Raw genomic sequence first — 26,452 nt, 5'->3', positions numbered from 1 at the left:
TAGCTTTGCTGTACAGTTATCTTCAGGTAAGTGTAGCAGCTACAAAATATTCTGAATAACATTTTTAGGTTGCTAATGATATTGCTGTACAACATCTCACGCTGCTGCATCTCATGTGGCACCTCAGCTGCACACAGTAATTTGCAGAAGGGGAATGTTTTGTATCTGTTAAGAAAAGAACCAAGGAGATGGGTATGCAGCAGGAATAGTTGCTTTGCATAAATGTGTTAGCCCATAAAGTTCAGACATTTTTGCTGTAATTTGGATGGGAAGGGACACACTAACCCCTTCCTGTCTCCTTCTGCTCATTCTTTTCTAGACACCAGATCTGTCCCATTTACCAGTGACATGGGGGAATGCCTTGGGGACAGCTTTAAGAGCTTTGATGACTCTGGACAAGCCTCCATTTCCACACAGAAAAGGTAAAATGTCTGAGTCATAGGCAGAAGAGTAAAGAGAGATTTAATACAGGGAAAGGTACAATCAAATCATTCCTCACATCATGATGTACATCTGTCAGAAAACATCACCAGATATAAGTCAAGGTTTCTTGACACTGTTCCAGAAGGGAGTCCTGATTAAAGTTCAAACAATACAGGGAAAAAGAAACAAACCTGGGGCCACTTTAGCAAGGTAAGACACAAATATTTTCTTTTCACTTGTTGACAATGACAGAAGGCTAACTAACTCTTTGAAGAAGAGGAAAAAATAAAGACAAACCCTTTCATCTTTGAAAAAAATATCCATTTTTCTTCTCCTGGTTACAGAACAAAAAATTATAGAGAATTGCATCCTGCCTTTCAGTCTTTATTCCTTTTTTGGGTCTTAAATTCAAGCCCTCCTTTGAATTAAGTCTTGTGACATAGAGGTACAGAAACAAGCAAAACCAGAACAACAACAAAGAAACTAAAAAAAAAGAAGAAAAAAGCAAGAAAAAAACAACAACAACAAAAACCCAGGCAGAAACCAAACCACCCTCCAAACAAGGCTATCAAAAGCTTTCCCATTCTGGCACAGACTGAAAATGATGTCTTCTGAACCTGCTGCTCCCATGCTTTAAAACAGTCAAAAGCAGTTTGCAATGCCACCTGCAACTAACTTTTCTGACCTAAGTACTGGTGCAAAATGCATCAGCATTTTTGCAAACCTTTATTTCATTACCCTCTACAACAACAAAACCAACATTTTTGATTGTTGCAAATGAGTTCACTGGCACTGGTATTTCTCTTTTGTTTTCCCCTTTTCTAATTAAGGCTTGAGGAGACTCATATTCCTTACAGTATGCCCTGCCATTTCTACAGTAACTATTCTTCCTCATCAAGAGAAAGGAATCTTGATTTGCAGATCAAATAAAAAACACACTCAGAGCTTTTTGAGTTGGCCCTATCAAAAGATGGGATGCACACGAGTAATTAAACCACCATCCCCTTCTACCTACAAGCACATTCATTCCCCATTTGGCAACAGTAACATCACTATGTGTCAAATTCTGATCTCCCTCTCCATGTGTGGAAAGTGATCCTATGTATCCAAAGAAAACATGCAGGATACAGCAAACTTTGTTTCATTTTGGTTTCTTTTCTCCTGTCCCATTTAATAGTGGTGCATGAAACTTCATAAATCTCACCCGGACAGCGCAGGACCCTCATACTTCCCTGTCTTTTCTGCCCCTCTGCATCCAGAGGAGCTCCTTCAAATTTACTTTTAAGTTTTTCATGATACTCAACCAAAGTTCAAATTTAGCTACCTGAAAAAAAGGAGGCCATTTATACCCTCAAATAGTTTCCTTAAGTGTACAATAGTTGCTATGGGAATTCAACTAACATAATGAATTCAGATCAAATATACCTGGACATAATATACTTATTTATTAACATTCACATTACAATTATTACAGAAAACATGAGCTGGATCTCATTTAATTGGGGTAAATCTGCTTATGAGTAAGTCAGACTCATTCTACAGAACAAACCTGGGGAAAAAGAAATTCATACAACCCAGTGAGAATTTTCCTTGCAACCAAGAAGACTGCTCCTATTAATCTATGAGCACCTCTGCTCAACAGACACTGAAGACTAAATACACAGCCAGATCCCTCTCACCTTCCCACACATTTTCCTTAAACAAGTAGGATTTTAGATATTTATCTCACAAGGATTAATACATTTCCACCATAAATCTAGATTTTGTACTTGTATGTTAGTTACTCCAGTGCTCCATAATCAAAGCAGAAATATAAATTGGAACTGATTAATTCAATATGCAGAACTGGAGAATGGACTGCAAAATCTTTCCACAGATTTCAAAGTTATAGCTTTTCAGATACAGCCTGCTGTACAGTCAGTCACATTGCAGAGTTCAGACCCAGATTTATTACATGCTTATGTGCACTCAAAAGACTTAATCATCAACTTTTCCTCATAAAAGCCTTACAGTCCCAATTTCATTTAGATGCAGGGAAGACAGATATTTCAGCAAGACATTTGCCTTTTTCCTGATCCATCCATCCAAGGTTCTGTCTCCTCAGGAAAGGCTCCCTATTCCAAAAACCACTTAAAACATCACATAGTTTTCTCAGTTATCATATCTATATGTGAGATGGTGAAAGCCATACCAGAGTACAGACAGAAAGATTTTATGGTCATCACCTTTATGCAGAATCTCTCTATTCCATGCCAGAAAGTATTCTCTTCCCCTTCTCTCAAATTACAGAGCAATTTATTAAAAGTTTGTACAGAAGTAACCAAAAGGAAATCACTCATGTACATGAAATTAACTCTGCTGTATTTTTGGTTTTTTAATAATAAGAATGATGGTTTCTAAATCATTGTATTTCAAAGCCATTAAGAATTCCAAGAGAACTGGGGTTTTTTGTTGTTGTTGTTCTTTTCAGCAGAAAGTCCACAAATCTCACCCGGAACCAGTGTAGGGTCAAGCCCAGAATTTTTGGCCACTCAGTTGCCTCTTTGCAGAAGCAGTGAATTGCAGGATTCAGCCCAAAACATGTGTGCCTAGACCTTATCATTCATCAAAGTTTACCTCTGGCCTTTGCAGGACACTGTTCCTTAAGACAGAAGCAGTAGTCCTGAGGCACCAGCACGATCCATCAGCCATGATATCATAGCCTGGCACTGAGCCTTTGCTGAGGGAGAGCACATCAGCTGCCAGCAGCTCGTCTGTCTGCTCTGCAGCTCAACTACACTGCAGGCAATGCTTTCTGCAAACGTTTCTCCTTCCCTTCCCAGAGATACTACCAAGTCATCAGTGTCCCTTCTGGAATCCCACTAAAGACAGCTATGCTGTCCCAGTGATGCATCCTTTGTATGCAGCACAACTGCCCCCTGAAAGGAAACCACAGCAGTTGGTACAAGACCACCTACACCAAGGGATTGAGAGATGATCTGAATATTAAAAAATGTCCTATGATCACTGAAAGTGGATGATTTGGCACTGAAATTGAATTCAGCAGGGTTGAAGAAACATAGCTTTTAAAGAAAGAAAAAAAAGGTAAAAAACCAAGAAAATTTATTTTTTCTTTAACAAAGGTGATTTTTACACACAAATACACACACACCTGGTCAGGTTCCAGACTTGAAAGCTTAAAAACATTAGCCAAGTGTCAACATAAACTCCAAAACAATCCCTCACACACCCTCCCCAGAATTAAAATCCTGGTAATTTGCCGTTGCTACATGTCAAATAAACAGTAAGTTTAATAAAATGGCTCAGTAAAGTTCTGGCTTTGAGATATCACCCTTTAACCTCCCTTCTACAAGCTGAAGACCATGATATTCTACATTGACACACCAGAGAGATTAGTTTTCTTTTAACTCTCATCCTTGGTTTCTGTTACAGAAGATAAATCTGGAAGGAGAGAGTACTTCTCATATCCCTCAGTGCATTTGTTTTGACATGTGCTTTTAGTTCTCCCTTCACTGCCACTGTCCACAAAAGCACAGGCTTGCATTGTGCTGCAGAGTCTCTTTTTCCCTCTCCTTAGATGTTGCACAGATTTATTTTTAACTGGTTTTTGCATCACCCTGTATGCACTGATGCCCTTTCATCATTGCTTAGTTTTCCAGAGAATGCTGCAGTGTGAACACTAACTGTGACCACATGCAGACACTGTAGAACAAGCAGCATGTGGCAGCTTCAGCTACTGTACACAAGATATTTCAGAAAATCTTTCTAGCACAGTGCATGCACTTTGTCTGCAGCTTTCAGACAACCTATCATATAGCACTCAAGGCAGCCAGGGTTTTTATGGGAAACACATGGTAAGCAAAAGTCACGACCTACTTAGTAACTAGAATTAAAAGAAATTTTGAAAACATGAGTCTGGCTCCATTTTCTGCTCCCCTGAGATGCAGAAGTCATGCCACTGAAGTCAATGGAACTATAGCAGTGAAATCCTAATACTAACCCCAAATTAAGACTACTGAATAGCCTTGATAGTGATTACTGAATAAGGAAAACATGTATTTTTATTCATTGACCATTCGAGTAGATACCTCACAACCACCCCACCTGCAAGACAGACAATATTTGTTCCTCCTTTAGTGGATCCAAGCCATTTTTTGGGTAATTCAGGGAGGTTCGGGGTCATTCATGGAGATGTTAGAGAACTGCATCTTCCCTAAGGCTGTATTCTCAAGCATTCAATGGTATCACACCTCCCAGCAACATTCCTGCATTTACCTGTTACTGCCCTATCCCACGATTCCAGTTCAAGGACCACTGGTGACAGCAACAGAGAGAACTAAAGGCTGATTTACTCAAAGGAACTCACAAGGCAGGCAGTGCCAGGTTAAGGGAACACAAAAGCATCACCTGAAATACTTTCTCTCCAACTGCAGTATTGACCTAGCCATTAAGTTTTTCCTAAATCATGTAAATTGTAAGCCTTCCAGGGAGAAGGTAGCTTTAAAATCATCAAACAGACACCATCTTTTTGCAAGTAACAACAGTCATCTTTTAGTTTCAAATTTTGCTTAAAAACATCCACTGAGCATAGTTTTGCTCCCAAATTATAGGCTTCTGCATGTCCTTGCAGGAAAGGTGCTGAATACTTTGCAGGCTTTTGCGGAAATAACTACCTCAGGAATGTCGGAAGAATGTACTTTGTAATTAGTAGCTTAGCACTGATGACAAGTTGCAGAACACAACAGTTCTGCAAGTCAAAAAGGGAAATCTAAAATTAATTCTCTGCAATCCAGTATTAGGCAATGATGAAACCATAAGGTGGGGGCTCTCACAGGCAGAGGAAAAGAAAGGAAAATGGACAGTGGTAACTCCCTGAGCCCAGACAGAAAAGAGCTGCAAATTGATACTGGCAGAATTTATCCCTTCATGCCACATCCTGTGCTTCTATTTACTTGTGGGGGAAAAAAAACCTACACAAAACCTGACCAACAAACAGAAAAACTCCACAATGTGCATTACTGGAGAAGGTCAAAAACTGCACAGAACCATACTGGGGGAGCAGGAAGCTTTCTACTTCCCCATCGTTGGAGAGAGAATGTAGACTCCTACCAAAACCACTAACTTCCTGCTCATAGAAAGGAAAAATTACTCCCAAAAATCAGACTGATTTTAGCATAGCAGCATAGCAGTGCTTATGCAAGGTAATGCTCTGCAGAAATGAAAAAAGAAAAGAAAGGTTAAAAAAGGGCACCAGTAGCACAAGCAATTTGAAAATGCCTGAAGCTTAATGCAGATTTATTTTCCTTCCCATCCTTATTCCCTCTACTAAGGCTACACATTGAAGATTTGCGTTTGAAAAGAACTTACTCATGCTCTCCAGGGAATCAAAGCAGAAGGAAACCTTACTGCTGACTTTAGAACTTCATTAGTTCCCACAGCAACAGACCCATCACAGACACACAGCCCTGGGCAGCTCCAGGAACAGCTTTGCAAGCAACCCAGACCTTGTTTGTAGCAACTGCACATTTCAGAGAGCAGGGCACTTCACACAGAGCTGCAGCACCAGAACGATGCATCTGGAAAGCCTAGGGCTCCAGCAAACCTCTCAGCAGCTGACACAGTCCACTGCACCTCACTTGGGTGTTGCACTTGGAAATCCACCACCATTGCTTTGCAAGCATTAGAGTTCTGCAGCTGAAAGAATGAGTCTCCCAAAGACAAAATAAAAAAAACAAAACAAAACCGGGGCTTTGAAATATTCCCTCTGAAAACCGCTTCTCAACAAATATCATGATCCCATTTTCTCCAACCTCTGGAACGGTTGGCTCTCGTTTCTTCAACCTATGTCCTTAAGACTCTCGAAGCCTTGGCTGACAGGCAGGAATGTGGTGAGACTGATAATGACATGTGTGAATGTGGATTTATAGACACATTTGCCCAAAGAAATATGCTTATTTCTGTAGGCAAAAGCAGGATATAACACCTTGAATTTTAGCAATGTTGCAGAAAACGTTATAGTTTCTGGCATCTGGTGCCCTTTTACTTTTTTATTTAATTATTTTTCTGGGAAAAAAAATTTACACGAATAAGGCTTGGTGATAATTAATTTAAATGGCCTCAAGTAGGAAGCAGTTTTGTCCCAGATGATCCACAAAACTCACATTTTAAATGAGAAAGATGGGAACACAAAGGAAAAACAAATTTTCTTTGGCCTTAAATGTATAATTTCTACTGATTAATAACATCCTGCAGAGTTTAATATCTTGGGCAATCACATTTACTAAAGACAGCATAAAAATACTTTTAAATTTTCATAATAATACTGCCCTGGGAGGCAGTTTGAAAACACAGGAGAGAGGAAGAAGGCATATGTACTCCAGTATAACTTCTCAAAGGCAGACACATTAGCTTATTTTTTTCCTAGGAAGTCACTGAATACTTGTTCCTCTGAGCAAAATGATCTCTGGGGATGTTGCATATGAAAGATTTCAAGGAAATGATGATCAAAACCATTCAATGCCATTTCCTCACACATGGAAAGACAGTCTTTTCCAGCTGGAAAGAGACTTCATCATTTCATACTTATGGGTCACGTAATTCTTTCTGAAGTCACATCAAGAGATACTTAGACTGCCAACTTAACCTTATTTGTTCTTTTAATATCATTTCAGCTGCTGGATGGTGGTGTGTTTGAGGAGGCTAGACCAGATCTATTCTGAGACAAAGCAATCTGCAGAAAAATTTAAAAAGCATATTCGATTTCTTATGAATTACAAAAATAAATATACTGTCCTACTTTCTGATCTGTGTCGAGCTGGCTATTTCAGAGAAAAAAAAAAATGACAGGCATTATTTTATTGAAGGAGCTCAGTCTATTGCACCAGCCTTGCCCAACAATCCTGTATGGAATAGCATCATAATTCAGGGCAGCCGAAGACAAGCAAATTCAAAGTAGTGAGCAGGAGGAAGTGAGGGGGAAGACAATGTGCTGGGGGATGGAACATGCTCCAAAGTATTTATTGAAGTATTTTTACATGCAAAGTTCATTTCTTTCACATGTCCTTTCAACAGCTCTTCACTTGTGTCCTGACTGAAAAATAGGAGGAAACACAGTGTTTTCCAACAACTTAAAAAGGGAGGGAGGGGGAAGAAAAAGGTATTTAGCATGCTCTGTTAATGTGAAATAATGTTTATTACCATAGCCACAGCACACAGTATTGAGATGTGCTGCTCTCACTACCAGGCTGGCTTGTTCTCCACACCAGGCACTTCTGTATCACATTCTAAAATGCTGAAACCCAGAACACAGAGTTGTACAGATTTTTACAGGAAGACTACTGGGATAATTTCTACTAACAATGGAAGGAACAAGCTTGTGATACAAGGCAAATCTTCATCTCTCTCTCTATCTCCTCAGTCTCCAAGCTCGTGGATGTGGGACAATTTGCCTAAACAGCTAATCTGGAAAAAAACTCGATAGGATTTATTTCTGTACCAAATGAAGGATCACAGATTTTATAGATATGTGTCTTCCAACTGATTCTTAGTCCAGGTATCATGAGCATAAATACAATACACTTGAGGCTATGCCTTGAGTTATTCAAGACACACATTGTCCTACATGGAACATTCAAGACTCAGATAAAGCCATTTTCAAATTGTGATGTCTGCAAAAACATCCAATCATTTTAAAGCCTGCAGTTGCCTTTTTTTTCCCCTCTGTGTGTGTGTGTGTTATTCTACACAGACTTTGAGGTCTCTGCATTACCCAGGAAGCCACTTGGATTAAATCACAGATCACTTCTTTCCCACCATCCCATGGCTGTCAGAAACACAGACTTTCTTTCTAGCACTTAATCATGGTTTTGCAGAGAGTTAGGAGGAGTAGAAGGTCAAGGGCAACAGCTTAGTATGAGTCGGAGCAAATAGAGCTACTGGCTTCAGTACTGGGAGCTCTGCAAAAGGATTGGCCAGTATTTTCAGTTTTCCTGTCAGAGCATTTTGGCTCTGCTTATTTCATAAACAGTGATCTAAGTGTACTGGGTGATGGAGCTGATGTTTTTTGCTGACAATCTAAGAGCTGAAAGGGATGTTTCTTCAGTATGATAGCAAGCAGAGTGCTTCCCAAGAAAGGATTTTTACCTTAAATCACTTTAGCTGTCTTAAGATAGAAAGCATTTTGATGGCTAATGATGCTATTTTGCACTTCCCTCTCTTTTAACCTCTAACAGTAATGTAATAATAATTCCAGTCTTTTATTCTACAAGGTCACTAAAAAGCGTCTACACACAGTAGCAACACTACTCTCCAAAACTTAGAATAAACTAGCAAACCCAAATCCAGCATGGCTGAAGTAATTTTAACATTTTTCTCCAAAAGATTTTATAAGTCCCAATAGTTATGTGAAATACAGCACTAAAGTCTGTCAGGAGAGGGGGGTGACAGCAATCAGAGCTCTGTGAGAAACATGTAGAATAGTTTTTGCCAGCCCTTCCCAGGCAAACAGATTCAGATGTGATGAGAACCCTACTTCCTCTACTATCATTTAATATCCACAAGGAAATTCAGTTGTTTTTCAAGTATTCTCTACTGGCTTCCTTTCTTTGTTTTTTTGTTGTTGTTGTCTTTTTTTTGCCAGACTCATTCCCTTAGAAGTTTCATTGTCAGTCACTCTTGCTGGAGAGCCCAAGGTATACTTACCACAAGGGAAACCTTCATCCCTCAAAACGAGTAATGAAAGTGTTTAAGGTTCTGCCAGAATATTCAGTCTGCCCTTTTTTCTCAAGGAATAATTTTAATTATTTTCTTCCTTTCACAGACCCAGACTTCTGAACAAAGTCTGATTTGCAGCTCAGATGTTTATAGGGCTACATAATTTTACTGAAACTTCAAGGAAGAATTTATAGGCTCTGTGGAAACTAAACCATTTCAAATAAGACAGGCGAATTACTAAAGCGGTGTAACACATTTCTTGGTCTTCTTTCAGCAATTTTTGCTTACCCTTCTAATATCCTCCCCAGACTGTGGGCATACCTCACCTAAAAGTAAAAGGCTTCTCTTTTTTAATGTCTAGCAAATGGAATTTTGCCAGGCCTATATTGGCTTCTTTGCATCTTATATAAACTGTAGATGGCCCACAGGAAAATGAATGCTTATATGATTGTTCTATTGGTTTTTCTTGCATCTACCTTTCAAAACTGTATATGACAAATAGATTTCATTATGTTCCTTTAATCCAAATTTATGTTACCTTTTCTACCATATTAAATCTTCAGATAAATTTTTATGGCAATTGAAATTGTGTTTGTTGATTGGTTCGCAACCATGAAACTCAAAGTCACTTACCTTTAAAGAACCCTGCCTGAAAAATATATTCATTTGCAAGTGATTTGCAAGATCTTCACAACACAGATTCAAAGCTGACAAACAGAATAACTGGACTGTCAGAAGCCTTATTGGTCAAGATACTTAAACTTCTCTGAATATTCATCTGAAGGCTATTTTGCTTTATAGTCAATTAGATTTTCTACCCTGTTTACCTCCATATTTTGATCAAAATAGAGGCCTCTTACAACAACTCTAGAGAAAATAAGAATTTTTCGTGCCCTTGGGCTACCAGTATATCTATTTGGAAGTCTAGCCTGGTCCTAAAAATTCAAATTGGAAGGCCTGAAACATTAAATCTGCTCTCAATTCTGCTCAGAAATTATTAGGATTCAGATCAATGAAGCCTGAACTCAGAGACACGCTTAAATTTTTCTCTTTTTTTTTGTAATTGATTAGTCTATGTAACTTTTAACCAAACAGAAGTCTAAAATGCCCTTGACACTTAGGCCAGTTAAGCTTAGCTCAGTTTGAAAGCCCTCTTCATTGTTTTGATGGAAACCTCAGTTATCACTGCTATAATAACTAGTAATTCTGAAATGAAGTGATCCAGTTCTCCAAATTATCCTCTCCTCTCTCTGCTCAGGTTACTTGCCATAACTGCTATTTTGAGGCATGAACCGAGACATGGTTTCATTTAGCAACCACCAAAGTGGTTGCCATGTCCAGTGTTACACAGAAGAGTTTTATAATGTAGAGTGCTTCAAAAGTTAACATTATTTCTGTGTCCTGATTTGACAGCCCTGGAATTTAGTTTTCATAATGTTCCAATTTCACTCATTGAGCCTGCTGAGATTCACAATGTCCAATGTTGTAAGAGTACAAAGGGAAAATTACTGCAAAGTTCAGTTCTATAAGAACATCTGCCATTGTTGTGACAGTTCAATTCATGCTGTTGAAATTCTTTTAGAAGCTTGAAAAGAAAATGTGTGACTGGTTGGTTCTTACATGCTGCTGCAGTTATTTAAACAGCATGAAAATTTTAAAGACCATTCCATACCAAAGTCTACATGTACAGAACTTGACCAAAAATTGTCAATTCAGAAAGTTCTTAGAAGTTTCTAAATAAGCCCTATGGTGCACTTGTATTTTGGGTGCTGCTTCTGCCATTTATTGCAAAGAACAAAAAAATAACCACTAACCCTTGACAACCTGAGTAAAATTCATCATGATATGTACATATACATGTAAGCGTGTAGATACAGATATGCAGAGATACATACACACACAACTGTACTTTTCTAGAAGTTTTTTATACTTTAATATGACAAAGAAAATCAAAAGAATTTACTTTTCTTCATTTTTCCTCTCTGTTGTTGGACTACTTTCCCATTAAAAGTTTTTTTAATTCCCTAAATTAAAATAACTCAAAGCAGTCTTGGTGAGCTATTTCAAGTATAATATGCTTCCCCCCTCACTAGTAAAAAAGCACAGCACTTAAGTCTAACATGATCTCTAAAAATATTCCCTACTGTCCAATATTTCATTATTGGTCTTCACGGCCAGATATTGATTGTTTTTTCCCTTCTGTAACCTAGAGCACCAACACTAATTAATATTTATTGCCTCAAATTGATAACAAATCCCAATTGTCTGGTCTTTCATCATGTGCCCACATCAAGTAGTCAGGCAGTCTCGAAAAACAAACAAAAAACAAATGTGCACCCAAGGCAAAAACCACCAAACTATGTCCATTCACTCTCAAAAATGACACAGCATCCCAAAGAACAGTGTATACTTCCCTCAGAACCCTCAGATTGCTTTACACAACCAAAAATCACCAAATCATGAAGAATGAAACTACTTTCAAATGCCATCCCAAGTTCTTGGGCTACAACATGCTTTCCCTCAGAAAAGCCAGAATTAATGACTGGGGCCTCACTCTGTTTTCAGTGAACAGTCTGAAGCCACATCACCTCAACATGGAAAAGGCGTGAAATAAACATTTCTGGTCTCAATTGAACAAAACCAGACTGACTGAGAAAGCTTGCTGGCAAAGAACCAAAGAGTAGCTTTGGAAAAAAAAAAAAAATTACATTATGGATGGAATTTGTAGCAGGTGCCTTCACTTACCAGCTACTCACATCCTGCCAGGTCACCACAGCCCACAGAAACAAAGCTACAAGACACCCTGTGCCTCTTAAGTTCACATTACTTCCCATTAATATGATAATTACATTTTTGATGCCTCTTAAAAGATATAAAAGGAAATTTATTTATATCAGCAGGCTTAAAAAACTGTGATTACATCTTGAGGGGAAGTGTTGCAGTGTTTTTGGTTCGATGTACCAAGTGAGAAGTTCTATATTTTATAGATTAAAAAAAGTCTAACAAGCAAACTTTTCACTGGTTTCAGAGACTCATAAATTAAGAAGGGTATTTTTCATCTTTGGTGTTTAATATTGGTAAGGATTTATTAAAGGTTTACTAAGAAGTAAAATTCCCAGTGAAGCATGTGATTTATACTTTAGAAGAGAGGAAAAGGAGAATAAAATAATAATGAATTTCTGCTCTAGAATTTTCAGTACTAACAGACTTTCTTTAGCTGCAACTTTACCTATTACTTCATCCTTTCTAAATTAGATTTTCCAAGTGAAAATAAAAAAAAATTAATAAAAGGGGTGTAATAGTATTCTAAGATCACATGTACAGTTCCATTAGTGAATGAGAGCTCAATATTCAATAAAGCAAAGGAGAAGATCAATATTTATACTATGTAAAATCATTTGGCTGTAGGACAAACAAGGCAAAACCTTCACTAATCATGTAATTATAGCATCTCATATTAGCAAGCAGTGACACAGCTTATATAGGAACAAAGAAATTGCTCTGTGTTAAAAGCAGCAGCTAGTTTGGGATGCTCCTTCAGAATTTGCATCCTTTACCCTTAGTGATATTGACTGAAAACAAAATTCATGTCAGATATATGAAAATTTTTCCAAGCCAGAAAAAGATTAAAAAGCTGGGATTCCTCTCTCCCAGACAATTCCACATTCCAACACTTTACAGTATTGCCAACACGTGAGAACTACACCCACTAAATAGAAAGTCATCCTCCTCCAGAACATACCTGCAAAATCTTACCAAGATCTAATTTTCTTCTTACCTATGGTATGTTTATTATGAGTCTCAAGATGTCTCTCCAACCCTGACTTTCTTTTTTCCATTGCCTCCTAGGAATAACACAAGCTGTTGCCATCACCCCCACCAAATGCAAGTAAATAAATCGAACTTACGACTTTTCAACAGCAAACATTTTGATACTGCAGATCTTCACTCCTGCTAATCCAAGAAGCAATATAAAAAAGGAGACTAAGAAGAAAAGACTTCCCCATCTCTAGGCTGGAAAAAACTAGCCCCAGCCTGCAGCCTTAATCAGCAGCAATCACCAGTAACCTCTGGCACCTGAGCTTAGACAAAATGAGAAATGAAAAATAATGTAAACCTTCACATCTTTTTAAACTGTGGTATTTTTTCAACATCAGGTCTTGCTCCTAACCATTCCTGAAATATGAAGTTAAGCAGTTTCAGGGAGATAAATTCTAGAAATGGCTCTCACATTCCCATTGAGACAGAACACAACAAAATACTTCAATTTTAATTTTGTGAGAAATATAATTCAGAAGAAAATGAAAGAGATTGTAGTGAGTTTTGTTAGTTTAAAAATAAAGATGGAATATGAATCTGCAGATGTTTGGGCAAAGGAAACACCTAAGGTAATGCAATAGTTTAAGGTAAGGCTAAGGCTAGGGTCAGGCTGTGGTGATAACCAACTTATCATAAAAATATATCACTAACAATCAGGATTTCTTTTTCATGTGAATTCAAAATCATACATTCTAAGACAAAATTTGATCCACTATTGCTTGCTTACTTATTAGAAATTACATTTCTAATATTTTATCAATATATTGAATTACATTATCATCTTATATTCATAAAGGCTTTTTTCTCTTCATTTTAGAATACATCAAAAAAGCCCAGATAATAATTGTATCTACTAAAAGCAAAAAAGAAGCCAGATTTTAATTAAAAGCAGCAACAAGAAAAGGAACATACAGCAGAAATGTTATCATTATATTTAGAGACAAAACTATTTGCTGGACATCTTTACTACTATGGCTTAACAAGGAGTAAATATAGGCAGATGACAGAAATGATTACAACATACTTCAAAAGAAAAACTACTTTGCAGAGAACCAAGTTAGAATATTTATTATTTGGAAATCTCAGAACAAGGTACAGCAGCACCAGTTCCCAAAAGAGTTTTAAGAAGCAGGTCGATCTGGTAAACAAATCATAGTTTTCAAATGGTCATCTGCATAGGCATGCAAAGGATGGTCAGCATGCAAGGAAGAAACCTTCCTTTCTTTCTGCCTCTCATGGACAGAAATTGGTGCAGCTGAGCTCCTTCACCTGTTATGGACAGAAGTAAGATCACACCTGCACTTCTTATCATAGAAGCTTCAACTCAGCATTTTTAGCATATACAAGGTGCTATCACAGCAAAGGATAATTTCATTATCTGGTTGAATATTAATGAAATGTGATTTCCTGTGATAATTTAGGAATTCTGTTACTCCTCACTGTTAAAACCAATATACAATCACCTCCTTTATTTGGTTTCCAGTTGTGGAGACACTTGTGTACCCAGGGTCCTTTGCAAGCACCAGCTTGAATAGCAGCTGGGATACCTAATGAGATACAGACAAAAGCTATCATTTATTGATTAAACTAATTTTTATAAATGCTCCTGTTTGCGTGATATCAATGAGTATCAGAATCTCTGTAGCCCACACTACCTGATTATGGCACATTTTTTCTGCAAACTGGTTACTAATAAAGGTCTCATTATCACATCATTAGACCGGCAAGATTCTATAGAGGACATCTATACTGTGTCTGTAGAGCTGAGCCCTCCACAGCCTTTATGGCAGCCTTGCCTCAGTATGGCCTGTAAGGTAAAGGAGTGCTGCTGAGGCAAGCCAAAGTGCAACAGAAACGAAACAATATATTCAGCAATGTATTGGAAGCATTTGGTAGCACAGAAAACGTAGTTTGTGTCTTAAATTCTAGCATTCTAGGTAGAGTCCTACCCATGGAATTTGCTTTTTCTTCTCTGATTTTAAAAATACCCAAGCAAAAAAAAAAACAACCCAGCCAAACAAAAAAAAAAAAATTATTTCCATAATAAGTGTTTAGGAGTCTCTGTCATTCCAATTTTCTTTAATGAAGTGGCATGGATCAGTTCAGATATAAGCCCATTATTTCTTCTTAGACACAGGACAACAACCTACTTCCAAACCTTCCACTTTAGCAGCAGGAACAGCAGTATTTTTGTGGTATGGTAAACATACCTGAAAGGTGAAAGTTGAAGTGTGATTGTGTCACATAAAGAGTGAACGTGAAGACAAACGAAGTTCTCTATGAGAGAACTATGCAAGGAGGGAAAATAAACTTTGTCTTTTCCATAGGACTCCTTCGTTTTACCCAACCTGGGAGTGACTCTGCTAAGGGAAGTCTCATCTTCAGGTCATTGCTTATGGCTCCTCTGGCTAGCACAGGTCTTTCCCATGAGAATTCTTCCTGTGTTTTATAAACAAAGATAAAGTTTGGATGTTGTTAAAAACAGTGCCTCGAGATTTGGACAGTTCAGGCCTGGCCAATCAGGCCCAGGGGGAGGTTTCTGACTGACCAATCTGAGTGACCTCTGAAAAGTCTATATAAGTTGAATCAAATAATAAAAGCTCTCTTTTTCATGCTATGCTGAGAATCCGGGTCTTTTTTCTCTGCTAGCGGCTCAACAGCGACAGCTCCTATGCAGTGATCATGGGAGAGAGCACTTCAGTAGGTCTGATGGGAGGAATTAACATTAGTGCATTTTTACTCAGTCGGGAAGGTCAGAATTAGAAAAACAGGCTCACAACCATAAAAATGTCACTCGTTGCTGCTTGGCAGCTGCTCTCATTTACTTGATCTCACTGCTTTTTGGCAATAGACTTCTTATGCTACAGGTTTTCTTTTTCCTTTTGGGACTTTCATGGCAGGCCAGTATTTTCCCCTGGCATCGGCATTTTACTACCAATCCATTATCAATTACCTTCCTGGCACGTGCAGACTTCAGAAAAACCTTGTCTGGGATTTGGCACTCTAGCCAGTGTCTGATAAATGCTATAAAATTTATTTCTTCTCTTGTGGTGCAAATTGGAAAAATATGGCATGCAGTTATGCAAGAATGACACTGTCCTCAGCAAGGGCTGCTTTTCAACATAAAATTCTGCAAAGGAACTGAAATAATTTACTGTCTAAAAGCACCACGAAAAGAAAGGGGGAAAAATGCAGTTTTCCTGGCAATGTTTGATTCTCTGAATACACAAAAAAGCTTATATTTTAAAAATAAAGCTTCTCATTATAAAAACTTTGAAACTCTGCCTTTAAATCAGTAATGCGTCATCCATTTCTGAGTGGACTGAACTTCAAAACCAAAGAGGTTCCTTTGAAGATACAAACCTTGCTGCAACTTTGTCATAAGTACAGAAAAGTAAAAGAAACAAAGGTTAAAAGATAAAAGCAAAGAAAATCTGGATTATAGATAGAAGTGCTGCTGTTGTCATCTCACTAGATGTGTATGTGCTCATTTTAGGACACTTTTTACTTCCATTAGTTTGCACATTAGGTGGTTCTGGATACCAAGTAACAAGCATATTTATCAGTGAATTACAGCAGAGCAGAACTGAAATTAATTGCAATAATAAGATCCCTACTTAAAGGAAAAAAACATACTAATGAATAGGCTGAAAAAGCTCCCTGATCTTAATAAAAATTGTGAAAATATTACTAGTTTAATATTTTGAAAATTGCCCCTTGCATTTTATGTGGTCTTTCCTGTGATAAATGTACCACGTTTTCTTTCCATACAAATTACCGTATTCTGGTAATGGTATAGTTTTCATAACAAAATCACCATTACTACAGAACTGCTTTATGCATTTATATTGGAGAAAATAACATAACATGAAATAGTCCAAGGTTAGCCATCTACTGTGATCAAAACATTACCAGTAGACTGTGCATCTGTGAAGAAGTCAATAAAAAAGGTATCCCCTCTGACTTAGAGAAGATTCCATTCAAGTTGGAAGGTTTGAAGCACAGGTACTCTGGAGAATAAATACTTTGGTTCCCTTGGGTGTGCTTGTCTAACACAGTATTTGCTCCCTACATCATCACATATTTGCAGTTCTCAGGTTCTGATGCTGCTGGTGTGAATCGCCCCAATAGATTTTGTGTTCGCCTGTTTCTTTGAGTCCTCAGCATACTCACTACTGATACCTCCATAAAAAGGCTTGGGATAAAACCAGATTTAGGAGAGGCTTTGCTTCTTATTTTACACAAAAATTCAGTGGTTTAGTGCTCACCCAATACTTGCCATCCCTCCTCTGCCAAACTAAAACAGTCATTGAATGACAGCTGCAGACAGACATGTACAGACAGAAACACCCACACCATCAAGTATGAGAAAGTGGTTCTTTAGTTTCATAACCACGACACTTAATAATGTCATGGAAAACAAAGGTTTAAAGTACTCCTGAAATCACCATTTATTTCTACAAAACTTAGCAATTTCAATCTAAGAGACTGGAAAATAATGCTCCCAGAGTGCCCACTTTACCTGCCATTTCTTAAGACAGGACAGAAACAACTTCAAGCCTTTATTCTAAATCAAACAGAAGATAATTGAACTGACATCACTTTCATTCCAGTAAATACCTCCACTGCTGAACTTTTGCGGGAAAAAAACCCTTTTCACTTAAGTGTACATCTTCAAAGCACTGTAATAGATTCACTTTTCATTCAAAGTCAACAGCTATATGCTGTAGGTGCAGAAATCTCATCTTACTCCCAGTTTAGCTATTAGACCACATCCATTCAACTCACTGTTTGCTACAAATATCATTCTGAGGCACTTTCTTTTACTTCATCTGGCATGCTGGTTTCTATGAGAATAACAAAAGCATACACAAAAGAATATTTTTATTAAAAAAATCTTGTACCCTAAGATAAATGCTACACAGGTTGTGATTAAACACTGACAAGATTCCTAGGGAGATGATGCTCCATTCTGAAGTATTCTGCTTTGTCCCTTGAACAACAATACACACATCTTGTATCACTGACAGTCTGAACAGGGAATCTTTCGTCTCTCTAACCATAGATGTGCATGAATGCCCTGATCACCAGCAGAGCTCCAACTAGCTAGAATGCTGTAGCATGGCATGTGCTCTGTAATTTGGAGCATGGTATCTCTCCTTCTAAAACATGGGTTTATGCCCATCTGATTTAATACTAACTCACTGTTGTTTAAACTTTTGCTGAGCTGATACATTTTGAAAGCTGGATTATTTACAAATATATTTACAAATATATTTACAAATACAAATGTGAACATACAATAAGATTGTACCATATGTAGATTTTATTTGTTTTCTGTTCATCCTGCAAACATGTAAATTTCCCTAGGCCAGCCTAATGTGAGTTCTTTGGTCACCATGGATATCTCATATTCCATGACAGGTATGGTGACAGAGTATGACTGGTTTTGCATGCTATGTGAACAAAACTGCTTGATTGCAAATCTAAAAAAAAGACACAATATTATCAGACTGAAGAAAAAACATCACCAGAACACACAAACCAGTATACCAATCCTACTTCTGAGATTTACTGGAGAAATGAACATAGAAGTGAATATCAGGCAGGTGGATCATTTGATTGGGATTAAAAGAAAGATAGGAAACTCACAACTAAGCAAATCATTCCAGCAGCTGCTGAACATCCCGGCACTAGAGATAGGAATTTCTAAGTAAATCTAAAAAAAGACACTCCATTCAGAAGCAAAAAGAAATCAGGAAAGGGATATCCAAACACAGCAAGCTTAGACTCTCTGGCACCACAGGTTCAGCCACTCCAAATACTCATCAGAGGAATAAATTCAGTGTTGTGAATGCAATTGTGACTAAATCTTGCAGAATGACAGCATCACTAAAAAAATGTAACAAAAAAGAAATCTTTTGGAAATTTTTGCATGAATATTAATAGTCCAGTGACACCTTTTTTAACAATAGTTATTTGAGCAAATGTTCTTTGCTGCTGTCTAGCATTTTTATCATTATACTGCCACCTGTTCTCATTCCCAGAAATGTCTGCTTTTGAAAAGTGTCTTATTTCTATGAAGTGAGTATTCTGAATGAAACTGCAATTGAAAGTAAAATATTGTCATTGTACAAAACTCACCAGTCTGAACAAGATTTTCATATGAAATTTTTACAGGGAAGATTGCAAAAGTGAGAAAACCAGAAATAACTGAAAATGAAAAAAACAAGAAAGAAGCCCTATGTATACAGGAAAGAGGAATACCTTAGAGCCTGAATAAACACAACAAGAAAAAAATCTTATCTCCACTGGGATTTTTGCCACGTGTATCAGAAGAGGCAGGATTTAAAACTGCTTTGCTTCAGAGGCTATAATGCCTGTCCAGAGATTGTGATGGTGTCAGAGGAATGCCAGATGGAAAAACGACACTCCTTTTAGCATGATGAGGGATGTTTTTGATTCAAAGGTGTATATCATTCTGGGAGCTCTTATGCACTGCCAGCAGCTAACACTGCTCAGGTAAATGGCATCCAACTTCCTCAGGACTCTGGAATTCATCTCATTGGATCCCAAAGACTTACGTACATTCAGGTTTTTCAGGGGGTCATGAACCTGATCTTTCCTTAAAGTGGGAGGGACTCTGCTCTCCCAGTCTCCATCCACTCAAGAGGTGTGGGAAGAGAGGTTGTCATTGAAGACTCAGTCAAAAAAGGTGTGGAGTACCTCATCCTTCTCTGCTTTTACCAGTTTTGTCAGGAGGGAACACCCTCTTTGACATTCTTCTCCAGGCTTACATACCTGTAGAAGCTTGTCCTGCTGTTCTTTGCCAAGTATACAACTGTACATCAACTTTATACCCTTCTCAGGTCATCTGCCCTTGTGTCCACTGCCTGTGCATTTGCTTCGTGCCCTTTAGTTTAACCAGCACTTCCCTCACTCCCTGAGTTCCACTCAGCCATTCCTGTCTCTTGCCTTCCTTGCCCAATTTCTTGGTCCTGGGGATTGTGAGTTCTTGCAGTCTGTGGAAGATTTCCTTAAAGGTCTGCCAGCTCCATTTCACTGCCTTGTCCCTGAAGGCAGTCTCCCAGGAGATCCCCTTGACTATCTCCTTAAAGAGCTGGAAGTTTACTTTCCTAAGGCTCAGGCGGCAAACTTTAATCCTTACCTGACTCATATCCTTTAGGACTGTAAACTCCAGCAATTCACCAACACTGCAGCCCAGGCTGCCTCCTCTCTGGATGTCCTTGACTTGTTTTGAGTGCTCCCTTACACTGGTGACATCAGATCCAGTATTTCATCCCTCCCCGTAGGTCTGTCTGTTATCTGGTTCAGTAAGTTATCCTCCATGCTTTCCCAAAGTCTCCTGGATTGCATGGAATTATTTTTTCAATAATTTTTCTTCTGCCTTGGAGACCTGTAAAAGATTAAATGAATGTGAGAATTCAAAAAAGAACATTTAAAAGCCCAGATACAAGGCTTGAAACTTTGGGAAATACATTTTGTTCTTCAGCATGAATATTACTGTAAGATAATATAAAAATATGTGCCAAATTTTTCTTTAATTCAACTCAGTGTAAATGAGGAATATTTAAAAGGATCGGTAGACTTCTTAATTTATACCCATTCAGCCATAAAGAAAAAACATCCTCTATAATTAACGTGTTTTTAAGTCATTATGGAAGAAATATTCAAATGCCTCTTTGCCAGATAAGCACTTCAATAGGAATATGGTCTAAAATTAGGAATAAGCATTGTATTTTAAGTCTTTAAAGGAGAACCTATACTTATCAGTTATAGAGCATATTACTGGCAGCAGTGGCATGTCCTAAGAGTCCTTGCTAAAGAACTAAATTTAGGCACTCTGATGGGCCACACTTCATGATATGTCACTTAACTGTTAAAAACAGTCAGCAAGACATAACTGACATTAATTATTTCACTTAATTAGTCAGCCTGGTGAGAGAAACCTTACATCTATTTTCTTTAGCAGGGTTATTTTTAAAAGGTGAACATGGGTTGACAAAGACTTATGGCAGTAAAACAACAGAGTGTATTCTAGAATGGTCAAGATGAACAAGAGAAAGAGCAATTCATTTCTACTCTCTTATGAGAGACATTAAGGTCACGCATGTGTGCTTCTATTGATCCTTTAAACAACTCATCTAATCCCATGTCAGCAATATTGAATCATTCAAATAATGTCCTGATCTATCAGAAGTTTCAATTGCCCATGTCATCTGAAAGTTTGATTAGTTGATCAAAATTACTGGGCTGGAGGGGAAGAGGAGATGCACGTATCAGTGGCACATAACAGTCCAGGAAAAAAACAGCCTTTCTGAGTCACAGCAAACGTCCACCTAGTCCTGTATTTTCAACTACCAGCTAAGGCAGGAGGGAGGTGTGAGAATATAGAAACACTCTATTGGCACATCATTCCAGTTTCTCAGGAATTTCTCTAAGCTGGAAGACTACTTCATTACAGAAAATCTTACAGAAATATTTTTAGACTTCAATCTAAATTCTCAGTCATATTGCTGATGCACATTTGCAGTTTCGTTTCAGTTAACTTTGCAATATTTATTTTCAAATTATTTACACAATTATAAAAACCACCACATTAATGGAAGATCTGATTAAACAGAGGATACCAGCATGTCATGATCTGGTTAAAGGATCTGTTATTACTAAAAATCCCCATTAAAACATGAATACAGGTGTTGGTATTATGGGTGTATACACAGTAGAACCCAAATGTCCTAGTTTATTTTAGGTTCAGTAAACTTGCAAAAGATCACATTACTTACCTGAACACTGATCTAGTGTTTGAGCTTACTCTTTAATTCCTCTCCCATCACTTTCATGGAAGTTAATTTTTATTTCCTTAAATTGATGAATAAATCCCCTGCAGTTTTACTTTAGGAGCAGAAAATAATGTCATATATGCTATTAGTCACATTATTTTTATTTTTCCAGGGCAAAACCAAGAGGTGGCAAAGGTCAATGTCTCATTATGCTGGGCATAGTGAAAAAACATGCACAGTCCCTGAGCTTAAAGGCTTCACTATTGTAATGGAATACAATTCAAGGGACAGAAAAAAAGCAGAAAGCACTTATAGGAACGAGTCACACCAAAGGTCTACCTAGTTCATATTTTGCTCCTGACAGTGATCCAAAGTGGAAGCCCAGGAAGAACAGAGCAACTACACACAACGCTTCCCCTGAGTTTTCTTTCAGCCCAAAATCATGGATGTTACAGTTCCTGTGCTTCTACATACTCTGAGGACTGTACAAAGAGAACAAAGATAAATTCAAAGTCCCAATGATTTCAAATCACCAAGCTAAAATTTAGCCTTATGAACATTTATATTGATTCTCAAAAGCATTTCCACATCCTCCATCAAAGCCTTTGGAAAACATTGATTAAAAGTACCAACTTAGTTTTTTTCCAAACAGAAGCACATTGCAGTCATTGCTGACATAGGAATGTCACATCACATGTTATTCAGACTAAATTTGAGATGTTGATTAATGAAATTAGTCATAGAATCACAGAATGTTTTGGGTTTGTGAGCTCATCTTGTTCAACCCCCCTGCAGTGAGAAGGGACATCTTCAACCAGATCAGAGCCCAGAGCCATGTCCAACCTGACCCTGAATGCTTCCAGGGACCCTCCTTCATTTTGGCATAAGGTCATTTCCCCTTGTCCTCTCACTAGATGCCCTTGTAAAAAGTCAATCTCCAGCTCTCTTGCAGGCCCCCTTTAGGTACTGGAAAGTGCTATAAGGTCACCTCAAAGCCTTCTCTTCTCCAGGCTGAGCAACCCCAACTCTCTCAGCCTGTCTCCAGCAGAAGTGTTCCAGCCCTGTGATCATCTTTTTTTGTTTTGTTTATACAGGTCTTTCTCACATAGACCTTAGGAAATCGAATGCAGTTAGAAAACTTTTTAAAAACTATTTAAGTGGCTTAACAATCTAAGTAATTGAGGTACTTTTGAAAATCTTATTATTCAGAAGAGACAATAACATGCAAATTGAGAGGGTTTTTAGATACAAATAGCAGGATGTTGATGTAGCATAGAAAATGTATAATATTTTTGACAATTCTAAAGGAAATCAGAAAAAGTCACCACCATATAACTTTAGTGTTCAGATATGTTTTATAGGTTTTTATCTGGACATGCTTAAAGAACTTCAAAGGGTTCTTTTTTACCTTGATATAGACTAACAAAACACTTTATCAGTGATTATCAAAGTCTAGCATAATTCATTTCAGATATTTTAGTAAGATGTGAAAATTGCAAGAGAAAAAAAGTTAAGGATAGATTTTGTGGATGTATCTGAGACTGCACAGGTTTGTGCAGCTTTCCAGAAGTACCCTATGGCATAGCAAATTGATTTCCACTGCTCCTCAGTATTCTCTACTGTTCATTAAGGCCACAAGATAATACTGTCCATAACTGGAAGTTAGAACAGATGTAGCATACTAATCTGGAAATCACTAGTTTCTGATTATGAGTTTTAACATGGCTCTTTTACACTCCTGAATTTTAATATTTATTGGATTGTAAAGCCTTGGAATAGAGCTTGGTTGAACATTGAGATCAAATCAAAAGAGTAAGGATGTCAGAAATTAAATCATATATAATATGTGCTGCAAAAGGATAAAACCCCAGACATAAATAACAATTCTTTCTTCTCAAAAATATACTTTTTTTCCCTATTGCTTCTGGCAATCAGAGTACATATTCCTTTGCTCCCTTCAGAAACTCATACTGTTCTGTTCTACACCTCAGGAGTATGGTGAATGGGTTGCAAATATCTCAGGATTAAGTTCAGCAATAAAAACAACCATTTAATTCACAAATACAGAGGCTACTCAGTTTAAAATATGACCTTTTTGCCTCTAGGATGCAGTTTCAAAGCTACTGTTGCTCTGTGTATGTGCATGTCTAAGTGAGTACATGTGTAACTGCCTGTTCACAGTCCAGTGAATTAACATGCATTGAATTGGCAAATGCAAAGAGGATATCCAATGAGGTAACTCCCCTGAGAAATAAATATATTGCCTCATAACTCAGCTCTCTCTTGGTAGATTTCTCCATAAACCTGCAGAAATCACAGGAACAGCATCATGAGGCAACATCAGCGGGGAGAAAGGGCTGTTGTGTGGTCACATTCTAAAACAGAGGAAAAGTGAGCTGTGTTAGACACGAACATCTGTGAACAGACAGTGAGATGTAGCTAATCAGTGCCACTTCCATGGGCTCATTCTTCAGACTTCTCCATATTTTGCACACAGCATTGCCACTCTGATCTTTTCAGCCTTACATGGATGAATGCATGAATTTCTTATGAGAACTTTGCATAAAATGTGGTTCAAATTTCATTGAAACTGATGTCTGCCAAGAATAATATTTTACGGTGCTAAAGCCTCTGATAAACTATATTTTACAAGCCATAATTTATATGTATGACAGACGTATATTATCTCCAAGAAAAACTAGGTTTTCTGTTTTAATCAGTACTAAATCAATGTTAAAAATACAATCAGAATTATTTATTACTTTTCAGTAAAAGGTTGCTTCTTTGATGTTTAAAAGTTAGCCAAGGTATCTGGATTTGCTTTGTAAAGTTTAAAAGTCACAAAAATTATAAAATATTAAGAACTGACTTCCAAATTATTGTTTGAAAGAATAGACAAGGTTCCTGTACAACAAATGCAAAGCATTTCTTATGAGCTCCAGGCAACTGGGTTGTAGGTTAGTGCCAAAGTGAAGCTTCAAAACCAATCTAAATTTCACAAGTCTATAGTCTTGTAATCTCCTGCTTTATTGTCCATCATCCTCTTTCTGTGTCTTGAAAGTTCCAAGACAGCTAGTTTATTTGGCATTATTTCCTAAGGCACAAATCAGTATTTAGTCCAAACTTGTCAAAGCAGAATTTTTTAAGACAACAATTTTCCCCTGCAGACATCCAGAATTATGAAAAATATACTCTAACTTTTCACTAATGACAGTTAAGAAAAACGCAATGTTGTTTCTGCCATAGTTTGCTCTGCTGTCAAACATTGTCTGAGTACACTTCATATGTATCCCCATCTGCTTCCTAAATAGCTTTGGAACTCACAGTCTGATTTCAGCAGAAAGGAAACTAAAGGACATTGATCTCCAAGATTATTGTGTTTCCATACGTTCTGCAGAAATATAAAACTGAGGTTTGAGATCAAATCCTCTAAGTTTGTGGCTGAAGGAAAGGCTGCAGAAGGAGTGCACAATTTTTTCAGATACCTGAGAATCTGCATGCCAGCACTTATAAATATTCTGTTGTAAAAAAAGCCACAGCATTTTTGTACCTTAACTATCAAGGCCTGACAACCGCAAGGCATCAGTCCATAGGAAATGGGGCTTCATTCATGCTGCAGCTCTACATGCCACTTGTTAGTTATATCACTTTTTCATTAGTCAAACATGGATTTATAGCCACATGGGGGCTGGAGCCGGTGTGCAAGAAATCCTAGCCTCCATTATTAACACAACAAAGTGCTGTGCACTTGTCCGAGATTTCTGGTACCTGAGCTCCAGCCAAAGTGCCATGATCAATGGACATCTGACAATTCTGTCTCAGAATCCCTCATGCTTTGGTTTTGCTGCAGAAGTTTTGTGTAATTAGCCAATACAGGAGCATACCTCTCCTTATATACCAGCTAAGATCAGTGGGCATGGAATTAGTTTAAGAAAATTCAAGTAATGAAAACAATCACTCATTTCCAATGTTCCACACAGAGATTCAGCAGATAAGAGAGAACATCATTCTCCACCAGTTTAGTGACTACTTGGAATGGATGGAAAAAAGGGCCATTTGAAGGTACCTCCATTGGGAGAAACAGATGTTATAAACAGAAGATGGTGGAGAACACATGTAAAATTATCACATTCTATGTGGTGCTGTGAACACAACAAGCTCACAGTGAATTCTCAGCTGGTCATACTGGGCTGTGTGAAGGTGCTGCACTAAAGTAGCTGGAATTTAATTGAACCTGCATAGGTGTGTCTGCCCAGTCTGTCCCTGGCTTTCACAGGCTAACACAACCAGAGGGAGCTCAGACCTGCCTCTATGTGCCAGTGCAGGCATGTCCTCCTTCACATATTTGTAGTGTGATTTTAGGCAAGTTATAATCAGTAGAAAATGGGTGGGGCTGGAAAAAGGTTAGAACTTGTCTGGAATTTTTTCGTGAAACATCAATAAATTCTAATTCTTTAAATCACAGCCTTTTTGTGGAAGTGTGCTGATTTTGAAAGGGAAATCTCAGGAGCATAGTTCAGATTGAGAGGCATTTGTATGGCTAAAGGTGAAGACCTAAAAATCTAGATAATCATTAAACCAATTAATAGCAGTTTTCATCTGGGGCTAAGGCAGCCAGGTTCAGAAATCTTTGGTTTGTAATCAGATATAACAGAGATAAAAGACCCAAATGACAGAACGACCTCAGAATCAAA

At 37.8% G+C, this 26,452-nt stretch overlaps 1 long non-coding RNA gene across 1 annotated transcript; it reads right to left on the bottom strand.

Moving 5' to 3' along the window:
- Positions 1-1,854: 1,854 nt before the first annotated feature.
- LOC146438189 (uncharacterized) lies at positions 1,855-13,182 on the bottom strand. The gene is made up of 3 exons (XR_014851686.1): positions 13,044-13,182; positions 7,621-7,714; positions 1,855-7,153 (listed from the first exon to the last, which is right to left on the bottom strand). It is a non-coding gene; the product is annotated as an uncharacterized LOC146438189 (long non-coding RNA).
- Positions 13,183-26,452: the final 13,270 nt, after the last annotated feature.

This window comes from Lichenostomus cassidix, chromosome 4 (assembly GCF_008360975.1).
Source record: "Lichenostomus cassidix isolate B80296 chromosome 4, HeHo_3.0, whole genome shotgun sequence".
Taxonomy (NCBI): Eukaryota; Metazoa; Chordata; class Aves; order Passeriformes; family Meliphagidae; genus Lichenostomus; species Lichenostomus cassidix.
The sequence above is the reverse complement of the archived record's forward strand: the minus strand, read 5'-3'. Positions and strand labels throughout refer to the sequence as shown.